Raw genomic sequence first — 27,155 nt, 5'->3', positions numbered from 1 at the left:
CTAAGACACAATTGTAACATGACCGTGTCTGAAGCTAGACAGAAAACACAACATTATTAGTGATGGTAACATAAGCCATTTCATGTGAATTCCATCTTCGTTGACCTCCGAAACTTAAGGAATGGTCCAGAAAATAGCTACTAAAGTTTAAGTCAAGTGTGAAGATACTTTAGTTGATATTTAGATACTTCCAATAAGTGTAAACATAAGTGCTGACGATGCTACCTTCCTCTATTCAGACCCCAACCCAAACGCACTATATAATAATGAAAATAATAGATTTAAAAAGTCCACTCATGGATGTAAACTAACAAACTCACATCAAACATAAAAAAGACCGACTACTATTTTTGTTCGAAAGTAAATCCTGAAACCAAATTCAACTTCAGATACACAATGTTAACATTAGCAATAATGATTATGGAAAGTTCCTTGACCTATACATAGACAAGAGACTGAACTTCAGCATCCACATACAACACATATGTGAGTGGTGAGAGAGAGAGAAAGAGAGAGAGAGAGAGAGAGAGAGAGAGAGAGAGAGAGAGAGAGAGAGAGAGAGAGAGAGAGAGAGAGAGAGAGAGAGAGAGAGAGAGAGAGAGAGAGAGAGAGAGAGAGAGAGAGAGAGAGAGAGAGAGAGACAGAGAGAGAGACAGACAGAGAGACAGACAGAGAGAGTGAGAGAGTATTCACCTAGTTGTGCAGGCGCGGGTTGAGCTCTGCTCATTCGGCCCGCCTCTCAACTGTCAATCAACTATTACTGACTAACTAATTTTTTTTCTCTCGCGCACGCGCACACACACACACACACACACACACACACACACACACACACACACACACAAACAATCGACCGGGTAAACAAGGATAAACTATTCAACACTGGTGGGACGCGAACAAGGGGACACAGGTGGAAACTGAGTACCCACATGAGCCACAGAGACGTTAAAAGGAACTTTTTCAGTGTCAGAGTAGTTAACGGATGGAATGCATTAGGCAGTGATGTGGTGGAGGCTAACTCCATACACAGTTTTAAATGTAGATGTGATAGAGCCCAGTAGGCTCAGGAATCTGTACACCAGTTGATTGACAGTTGAGAGGCGGGACCAAAGAGCCAAAGCTCAACTCCCGCAAGCACAAATAGGTGAGTACAAATAGGTAAGTACACACACACCAGGAAGCAACCCGTAGCAACTGTCTAATTTCCAGGTACCTATTTACTGCTCGGTGACATCACATTAACATTTACAGAGAGTAGATAATTAATTAGGTATCTGGGAGCTAGTTAACTGTTGTGGGATGTATATCTTGAGGTACTGTATACAATGTTCACAACAGAGCAATGTATAATCATTTCATTGTATACAACACATTGAGAAAGAATGAAGGTTAGATCCGAAAATTATTGTGTGGCTCTCTCATGACTTGTTTCCGGCGCGAAGAGTTGTGAATTTACATGAAAATGTACCAACCAACAAAATCTTGTTACATAGCAGTAGGAGTAACATTTACTCCCTAGGTCCACGAGTCTAGAGCGCTGTCCACTCGGCCACCACCTCCCTTATGAGAGGGAGAGAGTGAGAGTGTGTGTACTCACCTAATTGTGCTTGGGGGGTTGAGCTCTGGCTCTTTGGTCCCGCCTCTCAACTGTCAATCAACTGGTGTACAGATTCCTGAGCCTACTGGACTCTATCATATCTACATTTGAAACTGTGTATGGAGTCAGCCTCCACCACATTACTGCCTAATGCATTACATCTGTTAACTATTTTGACACTGAAAAAGTTCTTTCTAACGTCCCTCTGGCTCATTTGGGTACTCAGTTTCCACCTGTGTCCCCTTGTTTGCGTACCACCCGTGTTAAACAGTTTATCTTTATCTACCTTGTCAATTCCTCTGAGAATTTTGTAGGTAGTGATCATGTCTCCCATACTCTTCTGCCTTCTAGTGTCGTGAGGTGCTTTTCTTGCAGCCTTTCTCCGTAGCTCATGCCTCTTAGTTCTGGGACTAGCCTAGTGCCATATCTCTGAACTTTTTCAAGCTTCGCCTTGTGCTTGACAAGGTACGGACTCCATGCTGGGGCCACATCCTCCAGGATTGGTCTTACATATGTGGTATAGAAGGTTCTGAATGATTCATTACACAGGTTCCTGAAGGCTGTTCTGATGTTAGCCAGCCTCGCATAATCACACACTCACGTGTGTGTGTGTGTGTGTGTGTGTGTGTGTGTGTGTGTGTGTGTGTGTGTGTGTGTGTGTGTGTGTGTGTGTGTGTGTGTGTGTGTGTGTGTGTGTGTGTGTGTGTGTGTGTGTGTGTGTGTGTGTGTGTGTGTGTGTGTGTGTGTGTGTGTGTGTGTGTGTGTGTGTGTGTGTGTAAAATATACACTGAGGACAGGCAGCTTGTGCATGTCTATTCGTTAGGTGTATATCGAGGTCCACCTCCAAGGTCGAACTACTGACCTCCACATTCACCCTGGGCACAAGTAGTCTCGAACCACTAACCCCAGGAGCAGGAGACAGTAGTTCTATTAACTACTTTACCTACATCATAAAGAAGAATTCCAGAAACAAGAAATGGCAGTTGTTAACTGCTTCTGGAATCCTTCCTCGAATGTAGATGTTGCAAGGTTCTTTGATTATGTAAGTTAACAATAAAGAACTAGATACAAATTAAATGTGTGCTATAAAATATGTGTATGTGACATATATTCATATAAGCACAGACGTTGCGGTATTCAGAGTAAGGACAGTTTTTCCTCAGACCCATGCTCACAGTTCCTAGAAACCAGGACAATTTAGTAATCATGCGAAACTGCGGCATCTCTTACCGAGTCCATTTTGAACAAAAGGTAGTGAACAAAAATATCGAGTACACACAAGCAAAATATATATTCAGGCATTAAGTGTGCAACTTCATCATAGTGAATAATAATAATGGTTCTGTCAACTATGGGTTTCACAATAAACTAAAGGTAACAGGATGAGCATGGGTTGCACAAACTATTGGTAACAGGATGGGTATGGGTTGCACAATAAATATGTGTGTGTGTGTGTGTGTGTGTGTGTGTGTGTGTGTGTGTGTGTGTGTGTGTGTGTGTGTGTGTGTGTGTGTGTGTGTGTGTGTGTGTGTGTGTGTGTGTGTGTGTGTGTGTGTGTGTGTGTGTGTGTGTGTGTGTGTGTGTGTGTGTGTGTGTGTGTGTGTGTGTGTGTGTGTAAAATATACACTGAGGACAGGCAGCTTGTGCATGTCTATTCGTTAGGTGTATATCGAGGTCCACCTCCAAGGTCGAACTACTGACCTCCACATTCACCCTGGGCACAAGTAGTCTCGAACCACTAACCCCAGGAGCAGGAGACAGTAGTTCTATTAACTACTTTACCTACATCATAAAGAAGAATTCCAGAAACAAGAAATGGCAGTTGTTAACTGCTTCTGGAATCCTTCCTCGAATGTAGATGTTGCAAGGTTCTTTGATTATGTAAGTTAACAATAAAGAACTAGATACAAATTAAATGTGTGCTATAAAATATGTGTATGTGACATATATTCATATAAGCACAGACGTTGCGGTATTCAGAGTAAGGACAGTTTTTCCTCAGACCCATGCTCACAGTTCCTAGAAACCAGGACAATTTAGTAATCATGCGAAACTGCGGCATCTCTTACCGGGTCCATTTTGAACAAAAGGTAGTGAACAAAAATATCGAGTACATACAAGCAAAATATATATTCAGGCATTAAGTGTGCAACTTCATCATAGTGAATAATAATAATGGTTCTGTCAACTATGGGTTTCACAATAAACTAAAGGTAACAGGATGAGCATGGGTTGCACAAACTATTGGTAACAGGATGGGTATGGGTTGCACAATAAATTACTGCGCTAGGATGAGTGTGTGTGTGTATATTATAAATATATGTGTATATATATATATATATATATATATATATATATATATATATATATATATATATATATATATATGCGAACAAGCCTGAATGGTCCCCAGGACATATGCAACTGAAAACTCACACCCCAGAAGTGACTCGAACCCATACTCCCAGAAGCAACGCATCTGGTATGTACAAGACGCCTTAATCCACTTGACCATCACGACCGGACATAATGAGGTGATAGCCGAGGCTATTTGAACCACCCCACCGCCGGCACTCGGATAGTTATCTTGGGCATAGCATTTTACCAAATCACCTCATTCTTTGGGGCAACACGTGAGGAACACAAATGCGAACAAGCCTGAATGGTCCCCAGGACATATGCAACTGAAAACTCACACCCCAGAAGTGACTCGAACCCATACTCCCAGAAGCAACGCATCTGGTATGTACAAGACGCCTTAATCCACTTGACCATCACGACCGGACATAATGAGGTGATAGCCGAGGCTATTTGAACCACCCCACCGCCGGCACTCGGATAGTTATCTTGGGCATAGCATTTTACCAAATCACCTCATTCTTTGGGGCAACACGTGAGGAACACAAATGCGAACAAGCCTGAATGGTCCCCAGGACATATGCAACTGAAAACTCACACCCCAGAAGTGACTCGAACCCATACTCCCAGAAGCAACGCATCTGGTATGTACAAGACGCCTTAATCCACTTAATGTCCTGGGGACCATTCAGGCTTGTTCGCATTTGTGTTCCTCACGTGTTGCCCCAAAGAATGAGGTGATTTGGTAAAATGCTATGCCCAAGATAACTATCCGAGTGCCGGCGGTGGGGTGGTTCAAATAGCCTCGGCTATCACCTCATTATGTCCGGTCGTGATGGTCAAGTGGATTAAGGCGTCTTGTACATACCAGATGCGTTGCTTCTGGGAGTATGGGTTCGAGTCACTTCTGGGGTGTGAGTTTTCAGTTGCATATGTCCTGGGGACCATTCAGGCTTGTTCGCATTTGTGTTCCTCACGTGTTGCCCCAAAGAATGAGGTGATTTGGTAAAATGCTATGCCCAAGATAACTATCCGAGTGCCGGCGGTGGGGTGGTTCAAATAGCCTCGGCTATCACCTCATTATGTCCGGTCGTGATGGTCAAGTGGATTAAGGCGTCTTGTACATACCAGATGCGTTGCTTCTGGGAGTATGGGTTCGAGTCACTTCTGGGGTGTGAGTTTTCAGTTGCATATGTCCTGGGGACCATTCAGGCTTGTTCGCATTTGTGTTCCTCACGTGTTGCCCCAAAGAATGAGGTGATTTGGTAAAATGCTATGCCCAAGATAACTATCCGAGTGCCGGCGGTGGGGTGGTTCAAATAGCCTCGGCTATCACCTCATTATGTCCGGTCGTGATGGTCAAGTGGATTAAGGCGTCTTGTACATACCAGATGCGTTGCTTCTGGGAGTATGGGTTCGAGTCACTTCTGGGGTGTGAGTTTTCAGTTGCATATGTCCTGGGGACCATTCAGGCTTGTTCGCATTTGTGTTCCTCACGTGTTGCCCCAAAGAATGAGGTGATTTGGTAAAATGCTATGCCCAAGATAACTATCCGAGTGCCGGCGGTGGGGTGGTTCAAATAGCCTCGGCTATCACCTCATTATGTCCGGTCGTGATGGTCAAGTGGATTAAGGCGTCTTGTACATACCAGATGCGTTGCTTCTGGGAGTATGGGTTCGAGTCACTTCTGGGGTGTGAGTTTTCAGTTATATATATATATATATATATATATATATATATATATATATATATATATATATATATATATATATATATATATATATATATATATATACATATATATATATATATATATATATATATATATATATATATATATATATATATATATATATATATATATATATATATATATATATATATACATATATTTATAATATACACACACACACTCATCCTAGCGCAGTAATTTATTGTGTTATAATATATATATATATATATATATATATATATATATATATATATATATGTCGTACCTAGTAGCCAGAACGTACTTCTCAGCCAACTATGCAAGGCCCGATTTGCTTGATAAGCCAAGTTTTACGAATTAATATATTTTTTCTAATTTCTTTCTTATGAAATGATAAAGCTACCTATTTCATTATGTATGAGGTCAATTTTTTTTTATTGGAGTTAAAATTAACGTAGATATATGACCGAACCTAACCAACCCTACCTAACCTAACCTATCTTTATACGTTAGGTTAGGTTAGGTAGCCGAAAAAGTTAGGTTAGGTTAGGTTAGGTAGGTTAGGTAGTCGAAAAAAACATTAATTCATGAAAACTTGGCTAATTAGGCATATCGGGCCTTGCATAGTAGGCTGAGAAGTGCGTTCTGGCTACTAGGTACGACATATATATATATATATATATATATATATATATATATATATATATATAATTAGGAAGTAATGTTTATTTGGGTAAGTTGTCAGCTTATAAGAACTAATAGCTAGTGCGGCTTGTTTGATTTGATTGTTGCCGCCGAAGGAGGCTAGTTTATTGTGCACCCCATACTCATCCTGTGAGCGGTAGCGCAAAAGCATTACAGAGGGCACAAAAGGTCTTTATCAGACCTCATCTTAGATTATTACATAAACAATTTCTTCAATCCTTCACACCTTATAGATACAATGTCAGCTAGTTACAGAGAAAGTGCTATTACAAGAGCTACATATTTACAGTAAGTCATCATACATTAATGGTAGGTCTTGTCGTTAATACATAATAGTTTGGCCAATGGGGATATTACAGAGTCATAGGGGAGCTTCTGTTTATTATTAGTCCTCACAATACACTACTTGTTTCTGAATCTCATATGTCGTTCATCTACTGGAAGCGAAATGTGGGTACAGTGCAAGGATTTCAGGTAATTTATCCATGGTAATAAGATAGGTTGCCATATCATACAGAGTGAGCTTAGATTTATCTCTAAACGGCTCAATTTTACAACAATCCAAGATATAGTGTTCGAGCGTGTGTCCCTGCCTATGTCCACACACTTTACACTTTACTTCATCTAGATCCTTATACAAGCCGAACTGCCAGAGATACTTGTAGCCAAGTCTTATACGAGCTGTGACAACATCTGTTAGTCTACTGACTTTGTTACTTGCCCCATACACATGTTTTATTTCACACATTTCATTGTGATGAACGATGGACCTGCTAGTTCCAGTTTGCACTGTTCTACTTTCTTCAAATCCATCCAGGAGTTCTCGTCTAATGACACTTTTAAGGGACGTATTTGATAACTCAAGATTCCATTCAATACTGTCTTTATTTACTGCAGCCTTAGCAAGGGCGTCAACTTTGTCATGTTCCTGCATGCCAATGTGAGAAGGAATCCACAACATTTTTATATTTACCCTCTTGCTAAGTATTCTTATTTATCTACGTCTAGCTTCCAAGACAAGCACGTTATTACTTGATTGCAAACTGTTTATTGCTCGTAGTGAGGATAGGGAGTCAGAAATAATTAAGCTGTCTACTTCAGTGTTGTCAATAATTTCGAGTGCTACCAGTATCGCTACCAACTCTGCTTGCATTGTGGACGCCCAGTTACTAATTCGGATATTTCTTTGAATTGTGCTGCCATCGGGCTGATGAGCAATAACAGCACTTCCTGGCCTCCCTGTATTGAGTGATCCGTCAGTGTATATGGTCTGTGCAATGTTGTTTTCAGCTTGTATATTGTGAATGTGTTCTATTGTGCTTAATTTAGCAGCAAGCTGAGCATGAGGGTTGCTTGTGATTAGTTTCTTGGTGGGGTATGCAGGGGTCAGGATGTCAAAAGGTACTATCTACCAGGGTGGAAGGAAGTGCTGTACTCTTTCATCTGTATATACATCGTGCAGTCCCATCATTTTAATATGAGTGGCAGTTCTTTGAATCCATTTAGACTCGCTAGTTCCATTTCGTATGTGTTCTAACAGTGCAACTGACACAATGTTGTTTTTGTTATCACGCAGCAGCTTTAGTCCCATCATAAGATTAATTTCAAATATTCTATCTCTAATGCTAAGTATATTTAATTCTTTCCGCATGTTGAGAACTTTGGTAGTTATAGGACAGCCAAGTATAATTCTGAGTGCTTCATTTTGCATTTTTTCCAGTCTATCAATACTTTTGCCATTCTGCAGGACCAAAGCTGGTGCATGATAGTCTATCAGAGACCTTATATACGCTAAATACATCATTCTTGCTATTCTAATATTAACAACATATTTCGGGCTTTACCCCACTACAGTTCTGAGAGCCTTGAGTCTGTCTCTACATTGTTGATGTAACTTATTGACTGCAGTTGAGGTACAAGAGACAGAGACACCAAGGTATTTGAAAGAAGAGACATAGTCTATTGGTATGTTATCTATCTTAAGTTTTCGTGGTCCACTTTTGCGGTTGCCAATTTGTCTGTTAAATACCTTAGTTTTAGCAGCGTTGATTACAAGACCAAGGCTCTCACAAGCTGTATGTATACAATTTAAGACTGTTTGCATTTTGCGGTGGGTTTTAGTATGCACAAGGATGTCATCTGCATAGCTGATAGGGATGTTTGCCGGACTAGTTGGGATTGATTTTAGTAAAGCATTAATTAGAACATTAAACAAGGTAGGACTAAGTACTCTTCCATGTGGGGTGCCTAGTTGCATTACTTTAGTTTCACTCTTGTAGCCTTGGAACAGTGCAGAGGACTTCCGGTTGGTAAGATAGCCTCGTATCCACTGTAATAAATGTCCCCCTATATCCATTCTCGCTAATTCATACATAATCACTTCCCTATTAGCAATATCAAAGGCATTTTTTAAATCAAGAAATGTTGTGTACTTGTGCCTTTTATCTCCATGAACAGTAAGAAAGGTTGTGATACAGTTGTGTACACTTTTACCATGTGTGAAACCATTGATATCAGGTGACATGTGCTCTTTAACTCTATACAATAATCTATTAAGCACCATTCTCTCAAAGGTTTTGCACATGCAACTGGTCAGTGAGATGGGACGGAAAGCATCAGGTTGGCCAGGCTTTGGTACAGGTACCGTAAGACTGGTGGTCCATGATACAGGCAACTGCCCAGAGACATAGCTGGCATTAAACAATTCTAATAATGGGTTACCGGGTACACGATGTAGGAGTCTTAGAATATCATAGGTGATACCGTCCTCACCAGGAGCAGTGCTACTGCCCCTGGAGAGGGCTGCATCCAATTCATAATCTGTATATGGAACATCACATTCATCATGTTGCTTGCTCAACATGAAATTTATGAGAGCATTTCTGTCTGTGGACCTCGCCTGCAATTTCTCCCCAGTGCTAGCTGATAGCATTCCAAGGCTGGAAACCTGAGCCTATTTTGCAATTAACTGATTGGCTTTCTGTAGCGGGTTTGGGTGTGAAACTTGTCTACTATTTTTACCAATAATTTTGTTTATGCCTTTCCAGGCTTTGCCCAGGGGAGTATGCAGGTTAAGTCCACTAACAAAACCCTCCCATTCATTTTGTCTCAGTTCAGTCATTCTCTCCCTTGCCGCTGCAAGCGCGGCCTGAAACAGTTTTAACATTTGAGGAGTTCTAAGGCTCTTATATGCTTTACCTGTCTGTCTAGCAATTGATTTAAGCTCTTTCAGTTTAGCATCATCATAGTACTGGTTGTGTCTGACCTGTTTACCAGTACTTCATTTTGTTTGGCGTGACTCACTATTTTTGATGGCCTCATAGGTATATGGGTACATCCGGTCTCTTACCCTCGACCGCGTCGGTACCTTTATGGTCAGGAAGCCACGGATATTTACAATGGGGCTCGGTCAGTCAATATGATTCCTTTGACATCACTCAACTTATGTATTCTGTTCTCGTATTGACAATTTTAATGATATCAAGAATATTTTGAATATCTGCTGACATAGATGGTGCTGTAGTTGATTGTTGTTCATGACCTGTCCAGTGGGTCGAGACTGGTCTCATTAGCATCTCTCAGATTAGTGGGAAGAAATTCTTGCTGCAAGAATGTGTGTTCTCAGAGCTAACTAGGGTAACTAAAATACTTATTTCCTAAATAAATACTTTAATTGTAAATATTTGAAAATATATGGTATGTTTCCGAATTTCTGACGATATAAAACATATTGTGGTTTATAATTAAGTTCTTAATAGTGATCCTATCCTGCATCATAATTTACATAATATTTACTTCTGTTTTGTGTATTAAAATTACTACTTTTTATGTTAATTTATTTCTGTAAATGATGATGATGATAAAGTGCAATAAATGTAAGTAAGAACATAAGAATGAAGGTAACTGCAAAAGACTTATTGGCCCATACGAGGCAGCTCCTCGTATGGAGCTGCCTTTGATAAGTAATTACCAAAGAAGGCACCAAGCCGGGAAGGCTGTGTAGCACAATCAAATAAGTCAACTGCTCCTGAAGAGGACGGTATTACTTACAGTTTACTGAGATTAGTCTCACAAGTACCAGGTAATCCACTTTTAGTGTTGTACAGAATGAGTTTAAGTGAAGGAGTATTACCTGATGATTGGACAGTGTCATTGTTCCCATCCCCAAAGCACACTCAGATAATTATAGACCCATATCTCTAACATAATTTTGTCTATTAGCACAGTTTTCGGCGTGAAGGCATTGAGTAGATCTCGGCAATACAAGAAGTTTCAAGCTAAACTTTCTAATATGCTACACTCACCTGAGGTCCGTAGAAGAGCGAAATCTGATTATGCATTTTGGTTCTACAAGGTAGCCAACTCCATCAAAATATTAAATATGTACCCAACTCAATTAACGATTAATCAACCAATTACTCCATGGGATAACTTGGATCTAGCAGTTGATTTTGTAAATGCACCCAAGAAAGATAATGTACACTCTACATTATTAAAACAGTTAACACTGAAAAGCATCACTGAGAGTACTCAGGGTATGGGTAACGATGTGTGTCAGTGCTATACCGACGGTTCTGTAGAAGAAGGTGGACGATGTACTGGATGCGCATGTAATATATTTGAACAATCTTCTCACGTACATACAGCAATGAAGCGCGTCAATGATTGGGCAAGTACAACTCAAACCGTACTTGCAGGCATATACCTTGCCACGGAATTTTTAAAAGACAAAGGCAGTGGACTTATATACTGTGATTCGCAGAGTGAACTCCTGGTATTGAACGCACATAGTAGTGACACCCAGAAAATAGTCAGTGATATTCGAATGAATATTTTAGCTGCCAGAGAAAAGAGACTTGAAATTAAATTCCTATGGATACCATCACATGTTGGCATCTCAAGGCATGACACTGTTGATATGCTTGCAAAGACAGCCTGTAGAAAACCAGTGGTAGAAATTGATATGGGTGTTTCATTAGCAGTGACAAAGAGAATACTTAAGCAAACATCTAATGAAAATCTCACCGACCTAACAAATTCACAAAGACCTGAAAGTTGTAGCATTAAATATTATGATCAATTCGTTCTAGTGAATTTATATCCATTCTATAGTATGGCGACCAAAACTGAACTGCATAATCTAAATGGGGCATAACCAGAGCATGATATAGCTTAAGAACCACACCAGGTGTCTTGTTACTAACGCTTCGATTAATAAATACTGGGATTTTTTGGGACACTGGGATTAATAAATCCCAGTGTCCTATTTGCCTTATTACGAACATTCATGCATTGATTTTGTTTTAAATTCTTACTTATCATAACTCCCAGATCCATTTCGCAATTCGACTTTGCAATCTCAACACCATCTAGCTCGTATCTTGTAACCCTATCATCATTACCTAACCTCAAAACTTTACATTTATCAGCATTAAACTGCATCTGCCAATCCTTTGACCATTTCAAAACCCTATTTAGATAACACTACTATTACCACTTATAACACTACTATTACTACTTATAACACTACTATTACTACTTTTAACACTACTATTACCACTTATATAACACTACTATTACCACTTTTAACACTACTATTACCACTTTTAACACTACTATTACTACTTTTAACACTACTATTACTACTTTTAACACTACTATTACCACTTTTAACTACTATTACCACTTATAACACTACTATTACCACTTTTAACACTACTATTACCACTTATAACACTACTATTACCACTTATAATAATGCTATTACCACTTATAACAATACTATTACCACTTATAACACTACTATTACCACTTATACATAAGAACAAAGGCAACTGCAGAAGGCCTATTGGCCCATACGAGGCAGCTCCTATTTATAACCACCCAATCCCACTCATATACATGTCCAACCCGCGCTTGAAACCATCGAGGGACACCACCTCCACCACGTTACGCGGCAATTGGTTCCACAAATCAACAACCCTGTTACTGAACCAGTATTTACCCAAGTCCCTATTTACCCTAAATCTAAACTTATCCAATTTATACCCATTGTTTCGTGTTCTGTCTTGTGTTGATACTTTTAATACCCTATTAATATCCCCTTTGTTATGTCCATTCACCCACTTGTAAACCTCTATCATGTCACCCCTAACTCTTCGCCTTTCCAGTGAATGCAACTTAACACAAGACAGAACACGAAACAATGGGTATAAATTGGATAAGTTTAGATTTAGGAAAGACTTGGGTAAATACTGGTTCAGTAACAGGGTTATTGATTTGTGAAACCAATTGCAGCGTAACGTGGTGGAGGTTGGGTCCCTCGATTGTTTCAAGTGCGGATTGGACAAGTATATGAGTGGGATTTTAGCGGTTATAGATAGGAGCTGCCTCGTATGGGCCAATAGGCCTTCTGCAGTTACCTTTGTTCTTATGTTCTTCTTATGTTAAATCAACACAAAGCTGCTATTAGGACAATATCCAACTCTGGCCCCAGACATCTCTCGGTACCCCTACTCAAATCTCTGAATATGTTAGAAATTAAGTCACTGCACATTACGCAACACATTAAGGAACCAACACGGGAAAATAATATTTTAGATTTAGTGTTAACTAACAGGGAAACGCAAATTAATGACATCGAAATAGGGAGTGAGCTAGGGAGCAGTGATCACAAAGAAATCAGATTTAGCATAGAATGGAATAGACCAGTAGGAGAAAATTCTGTTAAAGTGCCAGATTTTCGAAAAGCTGATTTTAATAGCCTAAGAAATTTTTTGGGTCAAATTGATTGGAAAGGCTTGGGTATGGGGTGTGGGCCGGTCTTGGAGCGAGACATGAACCCAGCGATAGGTGACTTAAATGGGGATTTCGATGTGGATTCAATATATAACTTATTTAAGAATATTCTAAACAAAGCACAGGAACGTAGTATACCATACAAATTGAATAGATCGTATACTAATGACCCAAAGTGGATAACAAAGAATTTGAAGAACCTTATAGGTAAAAAGAGAGCTTGGTACAAAAGGATTAAAAATGGGGAGGTCACTTTAGAACAGGAATTCGTACAACTGGTTAGAAATCTTAAAAAAGAGATAAGGAAAGCAAAAAGAAACTATGAAGTTCGCATAGCAGGGCAAGCAAAGACAAATCCTAAAGGGTTTTTTCAGTTATATCGTACTAAGACTAGGGATAGGATAGGTCCATTAAAAACTGAGACAGGTCAAATAACAGATAGTGATGATGAGTAGTATTTTTAATAAATATTTTGTATCTGTATTTACTAAAGAGGAACTTAACAATATGCCTTCAGCCGAACAAGTCTATGTGGGTGGGGACGAGGACAGGTTGACGAGTTTAGCAGTTACCAGGGAGGATGTTCTTAAACAAATAGTAAAACTCAAACCAAACAAATCCCCAGGGCCGGATGAAGTGTTTGCTAGGGTGCTTAAAGAATGCAAAGAGGAGCTTTGTGACCCACTGTCAACCATATTTAATAAATCAATAGAGTCAGGCAGAGTGCCAGAGTTTTGGAAAGTTGCTAATGTGATACCAGTTTTTAAGAAAGGAGATAGATCACTTGCGTCTAACTATCGACCAATTAGCCTAACGTCTATTGTGGGAAAGTTACTCGAATCTATAATAGCAAATAAAATTCGTCTTCATCTTGAAAAACATAAATTAATAATTGAGTCGCAACATGGTTTTATAAATGGCCGTTCATGTTTAACAAATTTGTTATCTTTTTATTCTAGCATTGTTGAGGCAGTTGATAGTGGTAAGGATTGCGATGTTGTATACCTTGACTTTAGCAAAGCTTTTGATACAGTGCCACATGAAAGACTGATTAAAAAAATAGAGTCTCATGGTATTGGGGGTGCTATATTAAGCTGGATTAGGGCATGGCTATACCAAAGGAAACAGAGAGTTAGTATAAATGGAATCAAGTCAGAGTGGGAAAATGTTGTAAGTGGAGTGCCTCAAGGCTCTGTCCTGGGACCTCTGTTGTTTATAATATATATAAATGATTTAGATTCAGGTTTGAGTAGCATCATTTGCAAATTTGCCGATGATACGAAAATCGGTAGGGAAATTAATTCGGAGGAGGACTCACTATCACTTCAAGTTGATCTAGATAGGGTTTTGAAATGGTCAAAGGATTGGCAGATGCAGTTTAATGCTGATAAATGTAAAGTTCTGAGGTTAGGTAATGATGATAGAGTTACAAGATACGAGCTAGATGGTGTTGTGATTGCGAAGTCGGATTGCGAAAGGGATCTGGGAGTTATGATTAGTAAGAATTTAAAACAAAAGGATCAATGCATAAATGTTCGTAATAAGGCAAATCGGACACTTGGATTTATTAATCGCAGCGTTAGTAACAAGACACCTGGTGTGGTTCTCAAGCTATATCTTGCTCTAGTTAGGCCCCATTTAGATTATGCAGTTCAGTTTTGGTCGCCATATTATAGAATGGATATAAATTCACTTGAACGTGTCCAGCGTAGGATGACTAAGTTAATTCCCCAAATTAGAAATCTTTCATATGAAGAAAGATTAACAAAGCTTAAGTTGCATTCACTGGAAAGGCGAAGAGTTAGGGGTGACATGATAGAGGTTTACAAGTGGATGAATGGACATAACCGGGGGGATATTAATAGGGTATTAAAAGTATCAACACAGGACAGAACACGAAACAATGGATATAAATTGGATAAGTTTAGATTTAGGAAAGACTTGGGTAAATACTGGTTCAGTAACAGGGTTGTTGATTTGTGGAACCAATTGCCGCGTAACATTGTGGAGGTGGGGTCCCTCGATTGTTTCAAGCACGGGTTGGACAAGTATATGAGTGGGATTGGGTGGTTATAGAATAGGAGCTGCCTCGTATGGGCCAATAGGCCTTCTGCAGTTACCTTTGTTCTTATGTTCTTACATTCTCTCATGTGTATTATACATATATAAAACGCTGAACTGTAATGCCAATCCTGACCTCAAAAGCTTCATAGAAGGTTGTAACAGAACCCATGAGCACCACACCAGAAATAAATACAGTTTTGATATTCCAAGAGTACGATTTAATCAAACTAGAAATACTCTACAAATCAAGGGACCAAGAATGTGGAATGACCTTCCCAACCATGTTAAAGACTGTACATCTCTCAACCAATTTAAGATAAAAACGAAGCTATACCTAATAATTTCCCTGTAACCTACCTTACCCCTCTATTGTCAACCCATGTCTGTTTTTTTTTTAACGACGCAGTTTGTCGACCTAATTGTATTTGTGCTGCTTTTTCAGCCATGTTCCCCCCCTTTTTATCTTTTTTTTATTTGTTCTTAACTCATTTTATTCTTTATGCTCAATTAGTATTAAGCTTTAGTCATTTAAGTTTTTCATGCAAGAAACGCTTTGCGTAATAGTGGCTTTAGGCATTGTATGTACTAGCCCTATCTATAAATCCATCATTCTTTGTAAAATCTCTTTTATGTACCTTACCTAAATAAACATTTATTTATTTATTTATTATTTATATATATTAATATATAATAATAATTTATTATTATATATATAATATAAAATAATTTATATTATATTTTGGGATATTGGTAGGGTATTAAAAGTATCAACACAGGACAGAACACGAAACAATGGGTATAAATTGGATAAGTTTAGATTTAGGAAAGACTTGGGTAAATACTGGTTCAGTAACAGGGTTGTTGATTTGTGGAACCAATTGCCGCGTAACGTGGTGGAGGTGGGGTCCCTCGATTGTTTCAAGAGCGGGTTGGACAAGTATATGAGTGGGATTGGGTGGTTATAGAATAGGAGCTGCCTCGAATGGGCCAATAGGCCTTCTGCAGTTACCTTTGTTCTTATGTTCTTATTATAAACAACAGAGGTCCCAGGACAGAGCCCTGAGGTACTCGATCCACTAACAACATTTTCCCACTCTGACTTGACTCCATTTATACTAACTCTCTGTTTCCTTTGGTATAGCCATGCCCTAATCCAGCTTAATATAGCTCCCCCAATACATAAGAAGAACATAAGAACAAAGGTAACTGCAGAAAGCCTATTGGCCCATACGAGGCAGCTCCTATTTATAACCAAATCCCACTCATATACATGTCCAACCCTCGCTTGAAACAATCGAGGGATCCCACCTCCACCACGTTCCTTGTGGGAGTAAATGATGTTGGTCGAGTTAGGAGTGAAGTTGATTGATTGATAAAGATTAAGCCACCCAAGAGGTGACACGAACATGAATAGCCCGTAAGTGGTATTTTTTTTTCTCAGTATTCCGAGGTTGCATTTAACCATCAAGTGGTTATCGCGGGGTTATACTGCTTCACAGTCTTTATGAGGGTGTCCAGCTGCTGGACACCTTTGTTGACCAGGAGAGTGGCTGTGTTGATGGCTTCAGGGTGGCCACTGCATGATTCAGGAACTCTTAAAGCTCTTCTAAGGTCATTGGTTGCTTCACATTCCAGAAGATAGTGAAGTAATGGCTTTTCTGTGACAGTTTGGCAGAAGATGCACTCTCTCTGTCGGGGTTCACCAATCTCCCAGTTGCATCTGTAACCTAGACGTAGTCTATATAACCTAACTGCTATTTCCCTGTGGATTCCTTTTGGGATATTTAACCTTTCTAATTTGGTTGCCTGAAGATACCATGTTGCAGATGACGAACCTTCAGCTATTCTCTGGTGCAGGTAGGCTTTGTTGAGATGTGAGAGTTTTTTGGTGATGATATTTTTTATGTTCTCTAGGCTGGGTTGAATTGTTTTATGTATCACTGGATGACGAGTTGCCAATTTAGCAATTTCATCAGCTTTTTCATTTAATGGGATTCCAATATGGGATGGGATCCAGTTTAAAGTTATGTTGAGTCCTTTGCCTTTAGCGACTGCTCCAAGATACAAAATGGTGGTAATTATTTCCACATTATCTTTCCACTGTTTTTGTCCTAGTATTTGAAGTGCAGCTTTTGAGTCTGTGTGTATGATTGCATTTTGAGTGTTTTGTGCAATCACATATGCGAATGCCTGTTGTATGGCAAACAGCTCAGTTTGGGTTGATGATACTAGTCCTCCCAGTCTCCAATATGCCTGTACGGTGGTCGTGCAAAGAGCAGCGCCAGCACTCTCATTTTCTGTGTCCACCGATCCGTCTGTGAAGATGTGGGTGGCTACTGCTATGCTATACGTTTGCTCTTCTATTATGCGCCTTAGGATTGTCGGATCATAGGAAGCCTTTTTCATTGGGAGACTTTCTATTACTATTTTGAAAGTAGGCTCTTCCCACGGCGCGGAAGAAGTGTAATTTGGGTGTGGATGATCACCCTCTCTATCAATAATCATGTTTTTTAAATGTAGTCTGTTTAGGACTTTTCCTGCTCTTGCAACCCAAGAGTTCCCATTGTTTTGGCCTAGTCCAACCACCAAGGCCTGCCGTACTGGGATTGGATCAGAAGAAATAATTATCTTACTGATAATTGTAGCTGTCCTTTGTGATATTCTTTCTTGTAGAGAGGGCAAACCCGTCTCCAGTCTAAGAGTTTCAAGCCTGGTCCACATGGGGGCTCCCAGTGCAGCTCTCAGACATTGTTTTGGGCAACTTCAAGCTTTTTCCACTGTTGGTGTGATAGATTTGTGAGTGCAGGTGCGGCATAATCGATCATTGATCTGACTGCCTGTACATAGTATGTGCGAAGGACTTGCAGATTGGCTCCTCCAGAAAGGGAGGTTAGCGACCTGAAGATTGCCGTTCGGGCCGCAGTTCGCTCTCTCAAGTAAGTGACCTCAGCATTAAAATTCACGTGTGTGTCCAGGATGATTCCTAGATACTGATAGCTGTCGACCCATTCTATTGGTTGACCCTGTACAGTGAGTTGTATGTTGGGCTTCGCTATTTTTATGGGCATGGCCTTTGACTTTGAGGGGTTGAGTTTGATCCCAATCTGTTTTGCCTCTTTACTGATGCAGTCTAAGCATTTGGGTGCAAGGCGCGCCGCATCCCTTCCTTTTATGATGATGACAAAGTCGTCCGCGTAGTTTAGCAGCCTGCAGTGATGTGGGAGTTTCAACCTCATTATTCTTTCCATTAAACAGTTGAAGAGAAGAGGGCTGAGAATACCTCCTTGCGGTGTACCATTTTCATGTCTTTTTGTACTCAGAGACTGTGCCATGAAGTTTTACTCTTGCTTCTCTGTTTATGAGACAGTTTTTGGTCCAGGAGAGCAGGTTGCCTCTGACCTCTTTGTCAATGAGGCAGCAGAGAATAGCTGGGGCGCTAGCCAGTTCAAAGGCTTTTTCGAGGTCGAGGAATATCAGCATTCCTGGTCTGTCATTCAAGTGGGCTAACAGACTTGTAATACATTCCACTGTGCCAACCCCTCTTCTATAGGCATACGTATCATGATGCAGTTTAGGCATTTTCCACTCCAGTCTGTTGAGTGCCATTCTGTCAGCCGTCTTGGCTGCACAGCTTTGGAGAGAGATGGGCCTGGGATTAGCTGGATCTTTGGGTTTTGGGATCGGCACTATGTCTGCTCTATTCCAAGCAGAAGGTCTAGTTTGAGAAGTCCAGGCTAAATTAATTATCCTTAGGTATGCAGCGTCTCCCTCTGGGACGAGGTTTCTAATCATTTTATAGGTTATTTTGTCGGCTCCAGGGGATGTATCCTTGGAGTTTTTCTTAGCCCTATTGAGTTCATCCAGTGTGAAGGGGGCATTAGTGTCAGAGACTTCTTCACATGCTGTAAGGATTCTGTGCCACCTTTCTTCCTCTAGTCCGGTCTGTACTGCTAATACATCTGGTGGAAGTTGATTGCTGGCTGCTCTCTCTGCAAACCTGGTTGCCAGTACTTCGGCTTCCTGTTGAGGATCCTTGGGGTGTGGAGCTTTAGGTGTTTTATTCCTTTTGGCCCGGTGAATTTGCTGCCACATCTCTCCGAGAGAGGTGTGTTCATTCAGGTGTGAACACCATTCCAGCCACTTTTGTTCTTTTATTTATCTGGTCTCTCGATGTACATGTTCCTTGACCTCACAAAGTAATATCCTGTTGCGGTCACTTGGCTGCTTTTTGTATAGCTTTCTTGTTCTATTGAGTCTATGGTTGAGTTCTTTGACACGTTCGCAATAGTACCAATGATCTTTATGGTGTCCGGTGGACTGTTTTTTCAATGGGATTGAGTGGTTGGCTGCACTTTGAATCATAAGAACATAAGAACAAAGGCAACTGCAGAAGGCCTGTTGGCCCATACGAGGCAGCTCCTATTTATAACCACCCAATCCCACTCATATACATGTCCAACCCATGCTTGAAACAATCGAGAGACCCCACCTCCACAATGTTACGCGGCAATTGGTTCCACAAATCAACAACCCTGTTACTGAACCAGTATTTACCCAAGTCTTTCCTAAATCTAAACTTATCCAATTTATACCCATTGTTTCGTGTTCTGTCTTGTGTTGATACTTTTAATACCCTATTAATATCCCCTTTGTTATGTCCATTCACCCACTTGTAAACCTCTATCATGTCACCCCTAACTCTTCGCCTTTCCAGTGAATGCAACTTGAGCTTTGTTAATCTTTCTTCATATGAAAGATTTCTAATTTGGGGAATTAACTTAGTCATCCTGAAGGACCTGGTGAACTTAGTGAAGGACCTGGTGACTCTAGTGGGAGCCCTGAGGACAGAGTTGGACTCTCTGCGGGAGGAGGTGCGTCAGCTTAAAAAACTACGAGAAGTAACGGAGGAGGAGACCAGCAGTAAAGGGACCTCGTCTTGGAGAGTTGCGAAAGACAGGGGCCTTAAGAAGACTTTGATAAAGCCGCCTTCAAACGCCATAGCAACTTCAAATTCATTTGACGTTTTGGAGGACGAGTGCTGTGGAGAGACTGTGGATCGCGCAAAAGGGAAAGCAACGAAGAGAAAGGAAGCGCAGGCCCCTCAGAAAGTAAAGGAAGTACCTAAGCAAACATTAGTTGTGGGAGATTCCCAGATAAGGTATTTGGATAGAACGTTTTGTGCTAGAGATAGGGGGAACAGGTTAAGGGTTTGCTATCCCGGAGCTGGCATTGGTGATATTATAAACAACATGAATGATATTATGGCTGGTAATGGGAACAATCCCATTATTTGCATTAGCGTGGGAGGAAATGATGTTGGTCGAGTCAGGAGTGAGGAACTGATTCAGAGGTATAAAACAGCCATAGAGTTAGTTAGGAGCAAGGGAGGAATCCCGATCATATGTGGCATTCTTCCAAGAAAGGGAGTGGGAAATGAATGGATATCGAGGGCACTTGGTGTCAATTGCCGGCTGGAAAGATATTGCAAATCAAATGCAATATCTTTCATAGACAACTGGGAACACTTCTATGGAAGAAATGAAATGTATGCTCGTGATGGGGTGCATCTATCGAGAGCTGGGGTTGTTGCTGTTGCGAACTCGCTAGAAGAAGTGGTTAGAGGTGTTTGTTTGGGTTTAAACTGTTAGTAGTTAGAGGTATGGGAATTGATTTGGAGGAAGGAGGTAATAAAAGTATGTGTTTGTGGGAGAAAGGAATTGGCAAAACGATCAGGGAAAGAGAAGGTCCGCAAAATAACAATTCACTTAGGGTATATTACACTAACAGTAGAAGTCTAAGAAATAAAATTAACGAATTAAATGCTCTTGTCTGCACAGAAAAAATAGATATTATTGCACTTACCGAAACGTGGATGAATGTAGAAAATAGAGAACTATTAGCTGAATATCAAATATATGGATTTAAACTATTTCACACAGATAGATATATTAGACGAGGAGGTGGAGTAGCCATATATGTTAGGGACAATTTGAAATGTAGTCTCAAAGAGGGAATCAAAACAGAGCCACACACAGAAACTATTTGGATTGAATTAAACGAAAAAGCTAATAATATTATAATAGGAGTAATATATAGGCCACCAAATTTAGACAGAATGGAAGCAAAGCATCTATGGGATGAAATATCTAGAGCATCTAGATCTAACAGTATTTATGTCATGGGTGACTTTAATTTTAGCGGAATAAACTGGTTGAACAAAACAGGGAATAGTGAAGCAGAAGATTTTCTAGAATTAATTGACGATTGCTTTCTTACGCAACACATTAAGGAACCAACACGGGAAAATAATATTTTAGATTTAGTGTTAACTAACAGGGAAACGCAAATTAATGACATCGAAATAGGGAGTGAGCTAGGGAGCAGTGATCACAAAGAAATCAGATTTAGCATAGAATGGAATAGACCAGTAGGAGAAAATTCTGTTAAAGTGCCAGATTTTCGAAAAGCTGATTTTAATAGCCTAAGAAATTTTTTGGGTCAAATTGATTGGAATGGCTTGGGTATGGGGTGTGGGCCGGTCTTGGAGCGAGACATGAACCCAGCGATAGGTGACTTAAATGGGGATTTCGATGTGGATTCAATATATAACTTATTTAAGAATATTCTAAACAAAGCACAGGAACGTAGTATACCATACAAATTGAATAGATCGTATACTAATGACCCAAAGTGGATAACAAAGAATTTGAAGAACCTTATAGGTAAAAAGAGAGCTTGGTACAAAAGGATTAAAAATGGGGAGGTCACTTTAGAACAGGAATTCGTACAACTGGTTAGAAATGTTAAAAAAGAGATAAGGAAAGCAAAAAGAAACTATGAAGTTCGCATAGCAGGGCAAGCAAAGACAAATCCTAAAGGGTTTTTTCAGTTATATCGTACTAAGACTAGGGAAAGGATAGGTCCATTAAAAACTGAGACAGGTCAAATAACAGATAGTGATGAAGAGATGAGTAGTATTTTTAATAAATATTTTGTATCTGTATTTACTCAAGAGGAACTTAACAATATGCCTTCAGCCGAACAAGTCTATGTGGGTGGGGACGAGGACAGGTTGACGAGTTTAGCAGTTACCAGGGAGGATGTTCTTAAACAAATAGTAAAACTCAAACCAAACAAATCCCCAGGGCCGGATGAAGTGTTTGCTAGGGTGCTTAAAGAATGCAAAGAGGAGCTTTGTGACCCACTGTCAACCATATTTAATAAATCAATAGAGTCAGGCAGAGTGCCAGAGTTTTGGAAAGTTGCTAATGTGATACCAGTTTTTAAGAAAGGAGATAGATCACTTGCGTCTAACTATCGACCAATTAGCCTAACGTCTATTGTGGGAAAGTTACTCGAATCTATAATAGCAAATAAAATTCGTCTTCATCTTGAAAAACATAAATTAATAATTGAGTCGCAACATGGTTTTATAAATGGCCGTTCATGTTTAACAAATTTGTTATCTTTTTATTCTAGCATTGTTGAGGCAGTTGATAGTGGTAAGGATTGCGATGTTGTATACCTTGACTTTAGCAAAGCTTTTGATACAGTGCCACATGAAAGACTGATTAAAAAAATAGAGTCTCATGGTATTGGGGGTGCTATATTAAGCTGGATTAGGGCATGGCTATACCAAAGGAAACAGAGAGTTAGTATAAATGGAATCAAGTCAGAGTGGGAAAATGTTGTAAGTGGAGTGCCTCAAGGCTCTGTCCTGGGACCTCTGTTGTTTATAATATATATAAATGATTTAGATTCAGGTTTGAGTAGCAACATTTGCAAATTTGCCGATGATACGAAAATCGGTAGGGAAATTAATTCGGAGGAGGACTCACTATCACTTCAAGTTGATCTAGATAGGGTTTTGAAATGGTCAAAGGATTGGCAGATGCAGTTTAATGCTGATAAATGTAAAGTTCTGAGGTTAGGTAATGATGATAGAGTTACAAGATACGAGCTAGATGGTGTTGTGATTGCGAAGTCGGATTGCGAAAGGGATCTGGGAGTTATGATTAGTAAGAATTTAAAACAAAAGGATCAATGCATAAATGTTCGTAATAAGGCAAATCGGACACTTGGATTTATTAATCGCAGCGTTAGTAACAAGACACCTGGTGTGGTTCTCAAGCTATATCTTGCTCTAGTTAGGCCCCATTTAGATTATGCAGTTCAGTTTTGGTCGCCATATTATAGAATGGATATAAATTCACTTGAACGTGTCCAGCGTAGGATGACTAAGTTAATTCCCCAAATTAGAAATCTTTCATATGAAGAAAGATTAACAAAGCTTAAGTTGCATTCACTGGAAAGGCGAAGAGTTAGGGGTGACATGATAGAGGTTTACAAGTGGATGAATGGACATAACCGGGGGGATATTAATAGGGTATTAAAAGTATCAACACAGGACAGAACACGAAACAATGGATATAAATTGGATAAGTTTAGATTTAGGAAAGACTTGGGTAAATACTGGTTCAGTAACAGGGTTGTTGATTTGTGGAACCAATTGCCGCGTAACATTGTGGAGGTGGGGTCCCTCGATTGTTTCAAGCACGGGTTGGACAAGTATATGAGTGGGATTGGGTGGTTATAGAATAGGAGCTGCCTCGTATGGGCCAATAGGCCTTCTGCAGTTACCTTTGTTCTTATGTTCTTATGTTCTTATCCTACGCTGGACACGTTCAAGTGAATTTATATCCATTCTATAATATGGCGACCAAAAACTGAACTGCATAATCTAAATGGGGCCTAACTAGAGCAAGATATAGCTTGAGAACCACACCAGGTGTCTTGTTACTAACGCTGCGATTAATAAATCCAAGTGTCCGATTTGCCTTATTACGAACATTTATGCATTGATCCTTTTGTTTTAAATTCGTACTAATCATAACTCCCAGATCCCTTTCGCAATTCGACTTCGCAATCTCAACACCATCTAGCTCGTATCTTGTAACCCTATCATCATTACCTAACCTCAGAACTTTACATTTATCAGCATTAAACTGCATCTGCCAATCCTTTGACCATTTCAAAACCCTATCTAGATCAACTTGAAGTGATTGTGAGTCCTCCTCCGAATTAATTTCCTTACCGATTTTCGTATCATCGGCAAATTTGCAAATGTTGCTACTCAAACCTGAATCTAAATCATTTATATATATTATAAACAACAGAGGTCCCAAGACAGAGCCCTGAGGCACCCCGCTTACAACATTTTCCCACTCTGACTTGACTCCATTTATACTAACTCTCTGTTTCCTTTGGTATAGCCATGCCCTAATCCAGCTTAATATAGCACCCCCAATACCATGAGACTCTATCTTTTTAATCAGTCTTTCATGTGGCACTGTATCAAAAGCTTTGCTAAAGTCAAGGTACACAACATCGCAATCCTTACCACTATCAACTGCCTCAACAATGCTAGAATAAAAAGATAACAAAATTGTTAAACATGAACGGCCATTTATAAAACCATGTTGCGACTCAATTATTAATTTATGTTTTTCAAGATGAAGACGAATTTTATTTGCTTTTATAGATTCGGATAACTTTCCCACAATAGACGTTAGGCTAATTGGTCGATAGTTAGACGCAAGTGATCTATCTCCTTTCTTAAAAACTGGTGTCACATTAGCAACTTTCCAAAACTCTGGCACTCTGCCTGACTCTATTGATTTATTAAATATGGTTGCCAGTGGGTAACAAAGCTCCTCTTTGCATTCTTTAAGCACCCTGGCAAACACTTCATCCGACCCTGGGGATTTGTTTGGTTTGAGTTTTACTATTTGTTTAAGAACACCCTCCCTGGTAACTGCTAAACTCGTCAACCTGTCCTCGTCCCCACCCACATAGACTTGTTCGGCTGAAGGCATATTGTTAAGTTCCTCTTTAGTAAATACAGATACAAAATATTTAAATATTTATTAAAAATACTACTCATCTCTTCATCACTATCTGTTATTTGACCTGTCTCAGTTTTTAATGGACCTATCCTTTCCCTAGTCTTAGTACGATATAACTGAAAAAAACCCTTTAGGATTTGTGGTCATAGCTTGCTCTGCAATGCGAACTTCATAGTTTCTTTTTGCTTTCCTTATCTCTTTTTTAACATTTCTAACCAGTTGTACGAATTCCTGTTCTAAAGTGACCTCCCCATTTTTAATCCTTTTGTACCAAGCTCTCTTTTTACCTATAAGGTTCTTCAAATTCTTTGTTATCGACTTTGGGTCATTAGTATTCGATCTATTCAATTTGTATGGTATGCTCACCCCTTTTGGGACTGGATATATTTTGTGCTACTAATTGTGATTGGGTCATTCTTCATGATCAACTTGTGCCTGGTTGTTATTGCTACTCAGTTTTCAGAGACTAAGAAGCGAGAAATGGAGCGAATGAAAATGGAGCGTGCCAGGTTTCAGTCAACTAGTACACTTGCATCTGGTTCCACTTCGGAACCAAATTCATGCTATGCAGAAATTATAAAATATATTGCTCACTTATGGAGACGAGGAAAGAGAAAATTTTACATTCGGTACAAACAGTTTCGCCGGAGAAACAAGTCTGATCATCCTCATCAGCTGAGCCTCAAGAAGCAGCGTCGTCGTCGACAATATGAGGCAGCACAGAGTGCCATTATCAGTCGGGAAGGTGGAGCATCTGGAGTGCCAAGCACTGTAGTAGCCATGGCTCCTACTGTTGGTGGCATTGGACCTGGTGGAGCCTTAACTGTGATGAATAACATAAGCTCAACATCTCCACAGCTTTTGTCACCCCCAGAAGTACACGAAGTTCCAGACGACTCGAGAAACAATAATGCTCCCCGCATTAGCCCAGAATTTTCTGACATAGATCCTCAAGCCTCCACACATCGTCCTGTTCTCCTCAAAATCTCAAGCGGTACAAGTGGGGATGGCAGCAATGAGCTCTTGCCACCATCACCAGGTAGTCAGGGCACCTGTACCCCACAACAGCATCGACGCAGCTATGTCATGTTCAGTGATGTAGTGCTTCTCCATGGTCATGCTGGGGAGACAGCAACAAAAAATGTCTGTCACAGTGAGAAGACTACGCAAACTGACGATGAACCTCTAGATTCATCATATTTCCGTGAGCCCTTACCCCATCACCTCACACACCAGGACCACCTTCTCTTATGCCCCCTGCTCTACTACCCCCAGCCCTCCTACCCCTTAACAAGAATAAATCTTCCTTGCGTTCTGTCTCGCGAACACCCTCAAATAATGGTTCAGGGGGAAAACGTTCTCTCACTTGTGGAGAACTTCTGGCACTTAGTGGTGCTCTTTCTGCTGCTTTGCCCACACACTTGGGCATTGACTCCCGTTCCGTCCACACACTTTATTCTTCATTGGCCAAAGGAGTCAAACACTTTTCAGCACCAACTTTATTCTTTTCTGCTGATCAAGCCCCTGCAAGTTTCACAAATTACTATTCAGAGTTTGATTCCTGTGACTCAGAGTCTGACTGGAGTGATGAAGATTGGAAGGATGAGGGGACAAAACAGCCTTCTTTAGCCCATAGATTTTGTTCACAAATTCGTGTGTATATCCACACGGATCCACCAGCTTCTTCGTATGAAGAAGCTGGTGGATCACCGATACTTTCCACGGGGCATTCTTATTGCTATCCTCATCAACACCCTCAGCATGGGCATCGAGTACCATAACCAGCCAATGATGTTGACAATTATTGTGGAACTGAGCAACTTCGTCTTCTCAGCCGTGTTTGCCGTCGAAATGTTGCTAAAGATTATTGCCGAGGGACCCTTTGGTTACATAAGCAATGGTTTCAATGTTTTTGATGGCATCATTGTCATCCTCAGGTAATGTGATAATAAATTTGAGAAAGTTGTTTGTAAGCTAATTTTAATTTTATGCAAATTTTTTTGCATTATTAGATTTA

General features: G+C 40.0%; 1 pseudogene; it reads left to right on the top strand.

Moving 5' to 3' along the window:
* Positions 1–16,503: 16,503 nt before the first annotated feature.
* On the top strand, positions 16,504–27,079 carry LOC138372140 (voltage-dependent T-type calcium channel subunit alpha-1G-like; annotated as a pseudogene).
* The last annotated feature ends 76 nt before the right edge of the window (positions 27,080–27,155 follow it).

The sequence above is a fragment of the Procambarus clarkii genome, chromosome 38 (assembly GCF_040958095.1).
Source record: "Procambarus clarkii isolate CNS0578487 chromosome 38, FALCON_Pclarkii_2.0, whole genome shotgun sequence".
Taxonomy (NCBI): Eukaryota; Metazoa; Arthropoda; class Malacostraca; order Decapoda; family Cambaridae; genus Procambarus; species Procambarus clarkii.
Note: the sequence above shows the minus strand (reverse complement) of the source record. Positions and strands in the feature narration are given on the sequence as shown.